The 13,197-nt window shown below is 35.1% G+C and overlaps 1 protein-coding gene across 1 annotated transcript in view; it reads left to right on the forward strand.

Annotated features, from left to right (window-relative positions):
* The first annotated feature begins 8,007 nt into the window (after positions 1-8,007).
* LOC135835729 (serine protease filzig-like) overlaps positions 8,008-13,197 on the forward strand; it is a 57,546-nt gene continuing 52,356 nt past the window's right edge. The window contains exon 1 of the mRNA XM_065350124.1: positions 8,008-8,491. The gene's annotated coding sequence lies outside the window, so the exon portion shown is untranslated. The remainder of the gene's footprint in view (positions 8,492-13,197) is intronic.

The following is a 13,197-nucleotide window of genomic DNA, read 5'->3' on the forward strand; positions in this document are numbered from 1 at the left end:
GCATGTAAGGTTGTTGGGTATAAGGTATGTTTCTACACGGTTGGATTTTTGAATCAGTGTTGCCAACATACCAAAATTGAAGGTGCGGCATCTCTCCCGGTGCGGCATCTCACCCGGGTTTACCTTAGATATAATCAATTCGTTGATGAGAACTTGATAGAATGGAAAACTATCGCTCCTCGCAGCCCACATCAAGGTGGATTGTGGGAATCGGCAGTAAAGGCCGGAAAATCATTACTAGCCAAAGCTATTGGCAATCAAACATTGAATGTGTTTGAATTGAACACAGTTCTATCCAAGGTCGAATGTATCCTTAATTCGAGACCAATTGCATATAAAAAATGCAATCAATTTGTTGAACCCCTAACTCCGGGGCATTTTTTAATCGGATCTTCATTCCATGAAATTCCTACATTGGATGAAGAAAATTTAAATATCAAATCACGATATCGTTTATGGACCAGAATTGTGGAATCATTCTGGACAATCTGGAAAAGAGATTATTTGAACCAATTACAAGTTCGTTCCAAATGGAAAAAGAATGAGAAAATTCTCAAGATTGATGATGTAGTACTACTTCGTACTCAAGGAGAAAAATCCTTCAGCTGGCCAATGGGTATAGTTGTAGGTACCTACCCAGATAAAAAGGGTGTCGTGCGAAATGCTGATATTCGTTTAGCAAATGGCACAGTTCGTAAAACGAGTATTCAAAATCTCGCCTTGTTGCCAATTAATGGCTAAATTTTGTTAATTTCGTAATATCGATTGATGTATTTTAGTATTTTACTAATTTTACTATTTTGTGCCATTTTATGTAAATGAACATGTTGATTTTCGAATTTTAATTATGTATTTCGAATGTATTTTGTATGAAAATTTGTAAACTTGCATTTTTCCCCTGTTGATATTTTGATACTGTTTTTGTATTCATTGTTGTTTTTATTATTTTGTTGATTGTTAATTTTCTTCTTTAATTAGAAGGAGGTTTGACCTCCTTCGGGGGGAATATGTTGGGGTATTAATTACCATTAGTATTCGTTTATACTCGGCGATGTTCGTGCCGAATCGTTTATCTCTAGTTTAGCAAATGTTCTCGCGTCATATTCTCGTACTTCGAGTAACTTGTATAATTTTATCCGACCAAATGGTCTGTTTTATCGTGTGTACTTTTGTGCAATTATGTTGTTTCGTTAATTAAACTATTTCGTTCGTCGTTCAAATTTATTTCGAGTTTTATTTTTCGTATTTTTTACTATGAAAGAAACACCTCCCCCGGTGAGGCTGTATGTGAGTAAAACGAAATCAAAGTGATGTTTAGGGGGCAGTTTCTCCGAAAGGGAAGGGGTGGGGGGTCAACAATTTTTATGGAGAGTTTTTACATCAAGGGTGACTTTTTGGACCACTTTCGATCCCATATGGATCAGGGGCTATTTCACCCATCTTATAGGGGACCCTTTGACTGGTAGGATGTTTTTAAATATGTATGTACTTACCTAGTTTTTGAGTCTAGTTTTATTTTGACCAGAAATTGTTTTTATATTTTGCTGAAGAAAGTACAAAGGGCTTTTTATGGTGATCAAATGAGCTCAAATTCACATGTAAAAAATTTCAGACCTCTAACCCTTTTAGTAGATATAGAATCGGGATATGCGGATTCAAAATTTTTAAAAATACGCCATTTTGAGGCTTTTTGATTTTTAAAATCATATTTTGGTTTAATATGAAGAAAAATCACCTTCCGGTGTTCAGAACAAAAAAAATGTTGCAAAAATTCCAAAGAACCATATCATATAAAAAATTACTAAAAATGAGGTTTCATCACAATTGAACAAAATTTAGCAATAATGACGTATAAAAAGAAGAATCATTCATTAGATACCTTTCAATCTTTCATATTATAATAAAGAAATGGAAGGTGGAAATCTATAAATACCTACTTATTGCATGAGATTTTATAATCGATTTTTGAATCGAACATTCCATCAACAATCCACTACTCTTTTTTCTGCATTTTACGGAAAAGAAATCCCCCATTTGCATGCACGTACCTATACATAAAGTCGCAGACGCGTCAGAATTCCGGGAAAATTTCCATCACTGCATTCGATGTAATATTATTCATTTCCTATAAGTAACAGTTTCTCTGCGTGGAAAAACAAAACGTTGAAAGAAAGAAAAAAATACGAAAAAAGAAAAGAAAAACTACGAATACCTGTAAATTAATTTACTGTACGCGGGAATAGGCTAAATCAGACGAATTGACGAATTTCGCTGGAGTACCTTTCTAATAGGTGTGCTATGACGTGAATAATCGTCTGTAAAACAATATATCGTAATTTTTTCTCGCCATTTAGACGTGGTCTGAAGTCTGAACCATCGATCCGATCGATATTCGTAAGTCTCTGTGTGATTCGTTTTGTCACACGAGCGATGCCTCGATCTTCTATTCGTTATAGCGTATCGTTTTGGCAGTCGACGATGTCTCCGATGTAACAAGACGATCAACACACGCCAAACAACAAGGCGAGCAGCACAAAAAAAGCTACTATAATGGGATTAATGAGGCGTTTACTAGATTAATGTAGTCGGAGTCGCTGGTTAGGCAGAAATTGTGACATATTAGAGATTAACTTTTCCATCGTTGTGCGGTCGTCGCGTCGGGTCGTTTCGGTGCAGTTTTTGAATTCAAAAATTGTACATTTTTATAGTAGTAGACAGTAGTTGTTTTTTTTTCGACCTGTGTACCTTCCTATATGTATTATGGTTTTGATTATTCGTACAACTTGGAATATATGGTTTTATTTTGCAACAAGTGAGCGTGAAATAAGGCCATCGTACTGTTTTAATATACATCAAGAATAATTACCAAGTGTATTACTATATACCTAACAATAAGGTCGTAAAAATAGGTACTTAGGAGTGTAGGTATACTATGTGTACAAAGAAAGCAATTCGTTGGATTTTGTTTCCTTGTTGTTGTTGTTTTTTTTTTGACTTGACTAATGCATGTAGAATCTACTACCGGTATGGGCAATGTCATATTTCCGGACTGATTGCGTTCGTCGAGCATCGAATAAGTATACAAATTTCAATGTGCCAGTCCGAATGGCAAGTTACATATATTATGGAAAATTAACTCGAGTTAATGTGTCGAAAAAAGGTTGCCGGGCTTATCGGGCTGGCACTATCTGCGAATTTCAATTTCACGTGCGATGATCATCGCTGTGATTTGGGAGACCTGCGTATAGGCTGTAGTGTGTGTACAATGAAGCCGAGGCCGACCATTTTTGATTCCGTATAGATGACCGAGAGCTCAGATGAAAACAAGTAGCGCGTACCATATGCGAATTTTCCTCATGCCTTTTCGGTTTCGTGCGAAGGCCAAAGCTGTAGCAGAAAGGTAGACGAAGAATCGGTGACCTACGACAATGAACCTAGCTTGTAAATTGTCGTCATTACTTAGCGCTTATCTTGTAGGTATGTACATAGCCTATGTAGCTGCGCCAAGATTTTTCTCTTATTTTTAATACCTATACAGGCCCGAAAGAGAATGGCGCGAAAGTATAAAATAATTCCCATAGTGCACATGACGTGTATGTGTACTATAAGTACACACGACATGGAACGGATTAAATGTAAATTAAATACTCGACATATTGTAAACTACACGTACATATTTTACACACATATTTACTTTCTCTGGTCCAAGAGATGACGATTTTAACGGCAGGATGACGAATACCGTTCGGCCATATAATATTATCAAATCATAATGTCAAATATACCACAGTACGTCGTCTTCGGCCGTACAAAGATTTCAGCGACGCCAAAGCCAATGAAAGTAAAACCAGTTTATGTATATTATAAAGCCTATATACAAAGTTTCAAAAAGAAATAAAACGCACCACTTTAAAACGAACAAGTAAATCTCTTCCTCCTCCTGCTGCTCCTCCTACACTTGCGAGGGAAAAGGAGAGTGAAAGTTTCGTATAGTTGTAGACATTGAAAGCATTTTTATGTCATGTTCATTGTTCAAGTACAAGGACTAAAAATGATGTCTTCGAAGACGTTGGCTGTAAGTATAGATGTACGTAGAAATGTAAGAAATGGACTCGGTTTTAAAATTCCACGTGTTTTTCTTTTTCTTTTTTTTTCGCTTATTCCATCGTCACTTATCACTAATCTATAATGTGCACTAGTTGTACTTACAACACGGCGACGGCCTACTTAGGGATATTTTTATTTGCATAATATCATATTCATAGGTCAGGACTATACCGAGGAGGCATTTTCTCAGCAGCGGAGCGGCGGAAACCGGATGCTTTGTATGTGAAAGTGGAAATATTATTGTACAAAACGCGTCCACCTTTTTAAATGAAAAATTTTGTACATGCATGAGTACTCTTCGTGTCAATAGGGTTTATGTTCGAGATGTGTCATTCGAGAAGAGTGCTATTTGGAATTGAACATGAGGTTCGGATGTGAATGATGTATGAGGTGAGAGATAGTCGATTTTTATCTACGTGGTGGAAGTTATCTCTTCAAATAGATGAAAACTCTCCCTCTCCATTCCTGACAGCCCCACCGAAATAGAAAAATGTATTACCTACTCTTGTTAAAAAACACAACCTGACAAATTCAATATAATCTGACGCAGGGTGTAATAATCTAGTAATTAGAAACACCCCCCCCCCCAGTTTTTCCATCACTTGGGCATGTTTTCTTTTTGAAAATCATCTTAGAAAAAAAAACATTCAAATTCTAAAATTTTAAAAGCCAAAAAATGATTTCCTTGGATAAAAAACATCGTTTTTCGTTCTCTCAGAATACAAATTTCAAAAAGTTTTCACCCTCACTTCACTCAGGGCTGCTGTCCTCTTTTTTTCAAAAATCAAATTCCCCCCCCCCCCCCAAAAAAAAACTATAGTTCTTATGCCTCTCGAAACCAAATTCTCGAAAACTTTCGCCATTATTGCTTCACTGGGGCCATTTTGTATCTTGTTTTGAAATAAAAAAATCACATAAGTCAAATGAATAGGTATGATATCAATCGGCAAAATTCGTAATTTTCCCCTATATCAGTTGACAAATTTTTAGTCACCCCCTCTTGCGATTTTCGTAAAATTTTGCTCAACTCCATGTTAGGTAAATTTTATGGATAACCCACTCATAATTTTTTGTTTCAGTTGATTTTAAAAAGGCAACAATTTGTTCGTCTGAAATTAAGTAGGTACATAGGTACTCAAGTTCTCTTCATCGTATACTGAACATGTCTAGAGGCAATAAATATCTCAGTTTTCAGGATTTTAATAATAAATTTTAAAATATTTTATTATATAAATTATTCTTTTAAAAAAAACAATTTTTCCTCATTTGATCTGCTGATTTTCAATCAATTTCGAGGAGAGACAATTTCAGAAAATACATTGTACTATTTGTTTGTTTCAAAGAGTTACAGGCAATTCACCTTCAGGCAACAAATGCCAATTTTCAGAAATTTTGAGGAACTTGGAAGGGCAAATTCACTATTTTTTTTTTTACAAGAATTCAATTATGTACTTATAGCCTCTCTCAATTTTAAAGATAGACTAAATTTGGGAGCCTTTTTTTGTTTGTCTCAATAAATTGAACCAGAAACTGTGATCAGAAATTTCAAATTTTGTAAAATTCAGGTACCCTACCTGCCTCTTCAATTCACTGAATAGTCACGTTTCATGGAAATCGAATGGGTGTTCGAATTAGCGTGTGACACCTCTGAACCTTCCATTGTAAAGTATTCTCTTTAATTTTTCATTTGAAAATTCTTGAATTTTGAGTCACACAACCATTTTTCTGGGGCTCTTTGAGGTCAAAATCATTTTCCAAGGTTGACCTCACACGAATTTTCCAGTTTTAAGCTAAAAAACAACACGAATGTACAACAATTAGGAATGAATTTTTGTCTATTTTGATTTTAATGAGGAGGGGGGTGGAGCGCTCTCTCTGAAACAGTGACTTTGGAATTATTCATCAGAAAAATGCAGTAATTTTACCAAAATTCTCTCTGTTATTTTTACTTAATTATAGAGAGAAAGACTGAAATTGAAACGTATCTATTTTTGAACAAAAATGTTCAATTTTTAGGCATAACTACCCGATCTACACTATTTGGAAGCTGAAGAGCTCATGGAGGATCAAATCACCAATTTAATGCGTTTTTCTTTTTTACGACAGGAGTATCATCAAGAGTGATGGTCACTGAAAAAAGTGCAGTATTATTCGGGAGGAATCTCCAAGATCACCAAAAATTTTGAATTTTCTATGTTGGTGAAAAAAATATGAAATCAAAGTCAATTTCTGAAATTTTTCCACACTTTAATCAAGCTAAAAATGTTGAAAAACGCTGTACCTACTTCTAAACCAAAAAGCATTGCAGGAATTTTTTAGGCCAAAATGTACTCGTAGATTCACAATCACCTTTTTTTCAGTAATTTTTTCCTATTTTGAGTAGTGGATGAGTCGAGGTCTAAATTCCCCCCCCCCCCCAACTAGAACTTCTCCATGCCAAGTTCCAAAAGATAACAAATATCGAATATGTAGTTTATTTAAATTCAGTCTGATTGAATTGCAAGGAAAGTTCTTTTCCAAATTGGTTTGGGACCTGATTTCATGGGGGAGGGGGGTCTGAAAACTGAAAGTTAATCGTAACTACAGCAATTAAACTTCAAAAAATTAATTGAAAAATTCCAAGTCGTTTTTGAATGAAAAATTTACCAAAAATAATTTGTCCCTGCAGGGTTGGGTTCTTTTAGGGAGGGCACCAAAGTAGCAGTGGCTTTATGCTTGTTTTGACTCTTGACAGCCCTAATTCAATAGAAACATTTTTTTTTCAATAGGTAATTGGTTATGAGAAGGGGAGATCATTGCGTCCAGAAAATAATATTGAAAAAAAGAAAAAAAATACGTATACAACTGTGTAGATACCTATTCAAAACTTCCTCTTTCCGCGAATTATTTTTGGGAATTTTGGCTTCTTTTATCCGAAACCCCTGCACTAATGCATAATATTGATAAGGATCTTTTCTGCTGATTCAAAAATCAAATTATGCATAGGCTGCATGGGGAAAGTGAGGTTGAGAGAGGAAAGGAGAGGAGAAGGGAGGAGAGAACTATCAGGTAACACCTCGATCGTCTATTGAATATTTTTCATATGTAAATCCTTTTCAAAAAGCCAGTTTCTTTAATTTTTACCTTGAACAACTGTTCAACAAATTTTTTTCAAGTGATAAAAACGTTATGGCTCAAGAGCAAAATTTTAGCAAAAAATTGAGGCAATAACAATTTTAGTCTCAGAATTACCCTGATAGAAATTTTCTTCCAAGTTATTTGGCTAGAATGCAGCGTAAATTTTTTTTTTTTAATCCAATTATCGGTACCTTTTTTGCTCAAAATAAGTACCATAAAAATTTAAAATTTTTCCAGAGCCATGAATTGAGTTATGCTACCGAACTAAAAAAGGAAGATAAGGGTAAAGTACGAGAAATTTCTCAATCATCTTATCTGCAGCATCTCATACCGGAATTTTCCAAAACTTTCCTTTGATCAGTCACCCAACTCAATGTTCACGAACCTATTGAAACTTTAAACCTTGGCCCTCACCTAGACGTACTCGTATCCCAAACATCGCCATGAACTTGAGACGCGGATTGCTCGCTACCATCGCGCCTATGCTGTGTACACCGAATAGTCCAAGGTAAGGTATTTGATAAGCACTCAATGGAATCCCGTTATGAAGAAATGAATGAATTGTCTAATAGGTCTGGGATACACTACACACAACACACGTACAGTACCCAGTACCTCTACCTGTACCTCTATAGCTCCGTAGGTATGATACTCATCTTGATACACTCACACATCGACACCGTCTTCCATCGGCACAGGCACACAGGCACAAGGTACGTACGTCGAGGTAAGCGATGGATTTCATATGCCCCTACCTTGGCATTACCAATTACCACTTCTGTCAATGATTCTGTTTGAATTCGAGACTGAGTCAGTAGGGCACGAGCACGTTCACTAATGAACAAGTCTCGTTCTGGAGCTTTCGCTCAGTTCACGTACATCGTGTATCATCCTCATCTCAGTAATTTCTTCGGCGTCGTTATTGCTTCGCGCGTTCGTCTTCATCGCGTGCATAAATAGCTAATATTTCGCGACTATATTATTGTTTGTAATTTTCGAATTTTTCCATTCGGTTTGTTTGTAATTATTATTTGTTTTTATCTGGTTTAAAATATCGCGAACCGCATTAGTGATGTGATCTTTTACGAATATGTGGTGATTGTACGATTGGAATTATATTAAAATATAAGTTTTTTCCATTTATTTTTTACAAAGAATTTAGTGTATGTGAAGAATGATACTTGTGTAAGTGCGCAGCTGGATTCTTTTCCGCGGATTACACGTTCAAGTTTGGAAAATTGCCACAGGAATTCGAGTTAGTTTTTTGGTAAGTGTTTCATTTCCTGATTTACTCGATAAATCGGTAGTAAATATAGGTTTATCAGGTATGGGATCGAGTATGTGGATTTCCTCATACTTTCTGAAGGCCTTGACCGAAATCTAGGTGCATTTCGAAGCTTATCAATTCGATCAAATTACGCCAAATGTTTGGTTTTGGAATCCAACAAGTTTTATATCTGATCAAGTTTGCAAATCTTTATCTAATCGGAAAATCGGTTTGTTTAGTTGCCTATCTACAAAGTTCGAAGACTTCACAAACATAACAAATGATAAGAAAACTTTTTTCAACCCTTGTTTATAATGAATCCTTCGATCTGATTGGTTGATTCGGTATTATTGTTACGATAATACCGAATAGGCATTTCTCACATTAAGGATAGGTAGTCTCGACGAATCTGATTTACGACCCATCCACTTATACCTACTTGGTTTTTTGAAATAATAAACCATGAGAATAAAATTTTGTATACCATGTGCAGTGAAAGTTACTGTGATTATTAACACGATATAAAAATTTTTATTTGGCATGAAGTCTCGCCAATTCAATGACATTACCTAGAATACAAATCTATAAATTATCTACCATATCAATCTGATGTTTTTGGTTCAATTTTCACTGGCTCCACTCAAAGAGTGCCACATTCGTAGTGGATTTCACTCTGAAATACGTACAGACTGGTCAACCTTTAATGAAATATTCAAAGTAAAATCATATCTACAGAGAGTATAAATAGCGACACGGCGACCGGATTCAAGAAACGTGTTTGAATTACACGTTCATCAAGCTCGTTCTATTTCTGTTCAATTAGATCAATATCGACTCAAAAAAGGGTAGAGAGATAGACTGCAGTTGAAAGATATCTTTAGATATTTACCATCCATCGAACCAGTTAATCATCGTCTCGTTTGCTCTCGTATCATTTCTTCGACCATTTCAATAATTTACCCTTCTAGATCCTAATTCGTAGTCAGATTATCATAATAGAGAACCACTCCTAGGGTAATTTTTCAAAATTCAAAGTACCTATCTGAATCGTGTTATCACATACCCCTTTTTAATGAGCCATTAGCATAGGTCTCGTCTACACCTCTGACCTTGAAAAATCCTCACGATTAGGGTAACAAAATAAACCGGATCTTTGGTCCGAAATTACTATACGAGCATAAGTGTACCTAGACCTAGGTATATTGTACCATCAACAATTTGATGATGAAAAAAAAATCGAATAGTTTGCCGAAGCGAGAAATCCTTGAACTTGTATGGATATCGTACGGTGCCCTCGAAGAAGACGATACAACGCTACGAGTCAAGGTCACCGTCGTAATGTCCTCTTATTGGTCAGAGATAGGCACAGAAGCTATTCGTGACCCATCAAAAATAAATTTTTTATCCTTAAATTAAGATAAGTTCGACGAGACGAATTTTAAAAGGGGTAGAGATACCTACTTATTTATATCTCTCAAGGCCATTATATTATCATCACTTCTACCTAAAACTTTCAACGTTATTTACCACTGGCACTTTTCAATGGAAAAATGTCTCGTGTGTAAAGCACAAGTCCTTGAGATAGGTGAGTGGAATTCTGAAAGCGATGTAGGTACTTTCCTTTTATTGCCCAGTGTCCATTGAAGAAAAATAAGTTACATTTTTAAACACCTCGAGGAATTCTTTTTTCACCTCTGGTCGTCGGTTTCGCTTTTCGATCTAAATGAAGAGAAAATATTTGCATCGAGATACGACAATTCTTCGCTATATTGTTGCCAAATGACCGCAAGACCACATTTTTTTCCTTTCCAAATACTCGTCGTATTTTACCATAATGGAATTATTCATCTCCACTCTCCGGTGTAGATAAAAGTTGTTTGGGTCGATATACTCGGATGGAGATAGATGATACACGCGAATTATAAGTTGCATGGCGAACAGCTATACACATGGCAAATTATACATTTTTACTTGAGATACTCGTATCAAAGTATACATGTATGTACTTTGGAGGAACATAACACCTTGGTAAATGGCAAGGTCATAGATATTATGAAGCCATCGACTCGACTTAAGGGGTATTAAAGGATGTTAATGCTCGGGTACCTACTAATTCGTGATGATAAAGTACCTATCTCGTTTTTTTTCCTTTCATTTTGAGAATTTTAAAAGATAGAGAATCCAAGAAATTTTCTTCTAATAGTTCTGGATTCATTTCTTCTTTTTTTAAACCAGTAAGTAGATAAAAAATTGAAATAAATTCAACTGCCAAATTATAAGTTCATAATTCGAACTCTTTTTTAGAAAATAAAACCATTAAATATTTGGATTTGGAAACATCCTACTATAAAAATGTACATATTTTTTTCAAAAATTTCGCTTTTCAGAGTTCTAAAACCTGTGTCATTCGGGAATTTATTTCGATTAGGTGAATTTGTTTTTAATCAAATTAAAATTGGTACCTATTGAAATTGAAATAGATTCGTAAAATTTAACCGGTGATTCAGTTTTAAATGGGAGATGAATCTTCTTCAAAAATTGGCTCACTGAGTGGAAATGAGTCTTTGGCATATTCATTTTTACAGAAAGAGTAGTTTTTGAGATTCAACTTCTGCACTAAAATCTACCTCTGTGAATGGACTGGGACCACTTTCGAATAAATTTAGAGCTTTCGCAAAAGCTGAACTTTCTTCAGCAATTTGGGATTCTTCTTAAAAAAACTACACTTTTTTCATGAACTTTAATTTTTTTTAAATGAGTTTTTTCAATAATTGTGATGTTTTGATAAAAGTCAATTCAAAAGGGAAGCCGGTCAGATTTCATTATTTTACTTATTTTTTTTTTTTTTGCAACGACGTGACGATTTGGGCAAAAAATCCATTCATTACTGGAAAAATAATATGAATATTCGCTGGGGACTTCAAAACAGCTGGAATGTTTTTTGAAATCATTCAGCAGGAAAACAACATTTTTAATGAATCAATTTTAAAATCTTCAAAAATCTGTCAAAAAACAAAAAATCTACTTCAGCACCACAAACTTGGAAAAATCGATGATTTCATTTTTTTTTTTTGCTTACCTTAAGTATAAAAAATTAATGTTTTTAACGTAGAAACTGAACAAAAAGAAGCACATTGCACAAAATTCAGTTTTTGAATTTTTTGTTCGACGTTTCCAGATTCATAATTACAGGGTGCGGCATCTTCAAGTTATCATTTTGGTAACACTGCTGTGGTCTCTTCCGCGTGTCCGAGAGAAAAAATGAATACATGGTTGGAAAGAGGATAAAATGCCATTTTAAAAAAGTTCATTTGATTTTAAAAATTACATCTGCACAATGTTTACCAGTACCTTTTACAAAAGTTGTCGTTTTCAACACTTTCAAACATTCTCCAAAATTGGTTTGTCAATTGCAGCACATTCAGCACAAATTCTTTCCTTCAAATCTTCCAAATCATGAACTTTGATTAAATATACTTTTTTTCTTAAGATGTCACCATAGAAAAAAGCCACAGGCATTGCGAGATCCGGTGACCTCAGTGGCCAAGGAATGGAGCCGTTTTTTGAGATGATTCTGTTCCCAAACATCTTCTCCAAAAGTTGAATTGTCCTTGATCTTTGAACAGGGGTGTGCGGTGGCCACATCTGGTTGAAAATAAGAAGTAGACAATATTCGTTTTCTATGAAGAACAGATGGGGCCACCGCGCACTCGTTCAAGGATCAAGGACAATTCAACTTTTGGAGAAGATGTTTGGGAACCGAATCATCTCAAAAAACGGCTCCATTCCTTGGCCACTGAGGTCACCGGATCTCGCAATGCCTGTGGCTTTTTTCTATGGTGACATCTTAAGAAAAAAGTATATTTAACCAAAGTTCATGATTTGGAAGATTTGAAGGAAAGAATTTGTGCTGAATGTGCCGCAATAGACAAACCAATTTTGGAGAATGTTTGAAAGTGTTGAAAAACCACAACTTTTGTAAAAGGTACTGGTATACATTGTGCAGATGTAATTTTTAAAATCAAATGAACTTTTTTAAAATGGCATTTTATCCTCTTTCCAACCATGTATTCATTTTTTTTCTCGGACACATGAAAGAGACCACAGCAGTGTTACCAAAATGATAACTTGAAGATGCCGCACCCTGTATTATTTGAAAAAAAATCAAACCACAAGTATAAGTTTCTCTAATTTTTCTTTCCTTCCATACGCCTTCCCTACCACTTACTATCGAACAATTCATCACCACCTGAAGCCCCTAAAATTCGTAAACATTTTTTGTTCTTTTATGGTGCATCAAACTGAGACACCATTATCAGCCTTTGAAGTTGATTACAGAGCATTCTAGAGCAATTTGAAATTGCTAGAGAAAATTCATCTTTTGCTGGAGACTCCAGATCAATTGAAAAGGGGTTGTAATTAATTTTACAGTTCAACTTCAGTAAGTACTCTATGTACCTACAGAAATCAATTTTCGGATTTTCATCTCAAGCTTTACTTTTTTTTGTTGTAAAAAATGTATCTTCCTGCACGACTTACCATTTAGAAATTCACCAAAAATCGAGAAAATAACTTCAGCAGTTCAAAATTTGGTTTTCAGATGGGAAAGATGCTCTTTCAGTGAGCCAAATTTCAGCACACGTGGAGTAGATGCGACACAAAGGTTTCCTTATTGGTGAAAAATTTGCATCATCATCTCATTTACT

This window comes from Planococcus citri, chromosome 2, assembly GCF_950023065.1.
Source record: "Planococcus citri chromosome 2, ihPlaCitr1.1, whole genome shotgun sequence".
Classification (NCBI taxonomy): domain Eukaryota; kingdom Metazoa; phylum Arthropoda; class Insecta; order Hemiptera; family Pseudococcidae; genus Planococcus; species Planococcus citri.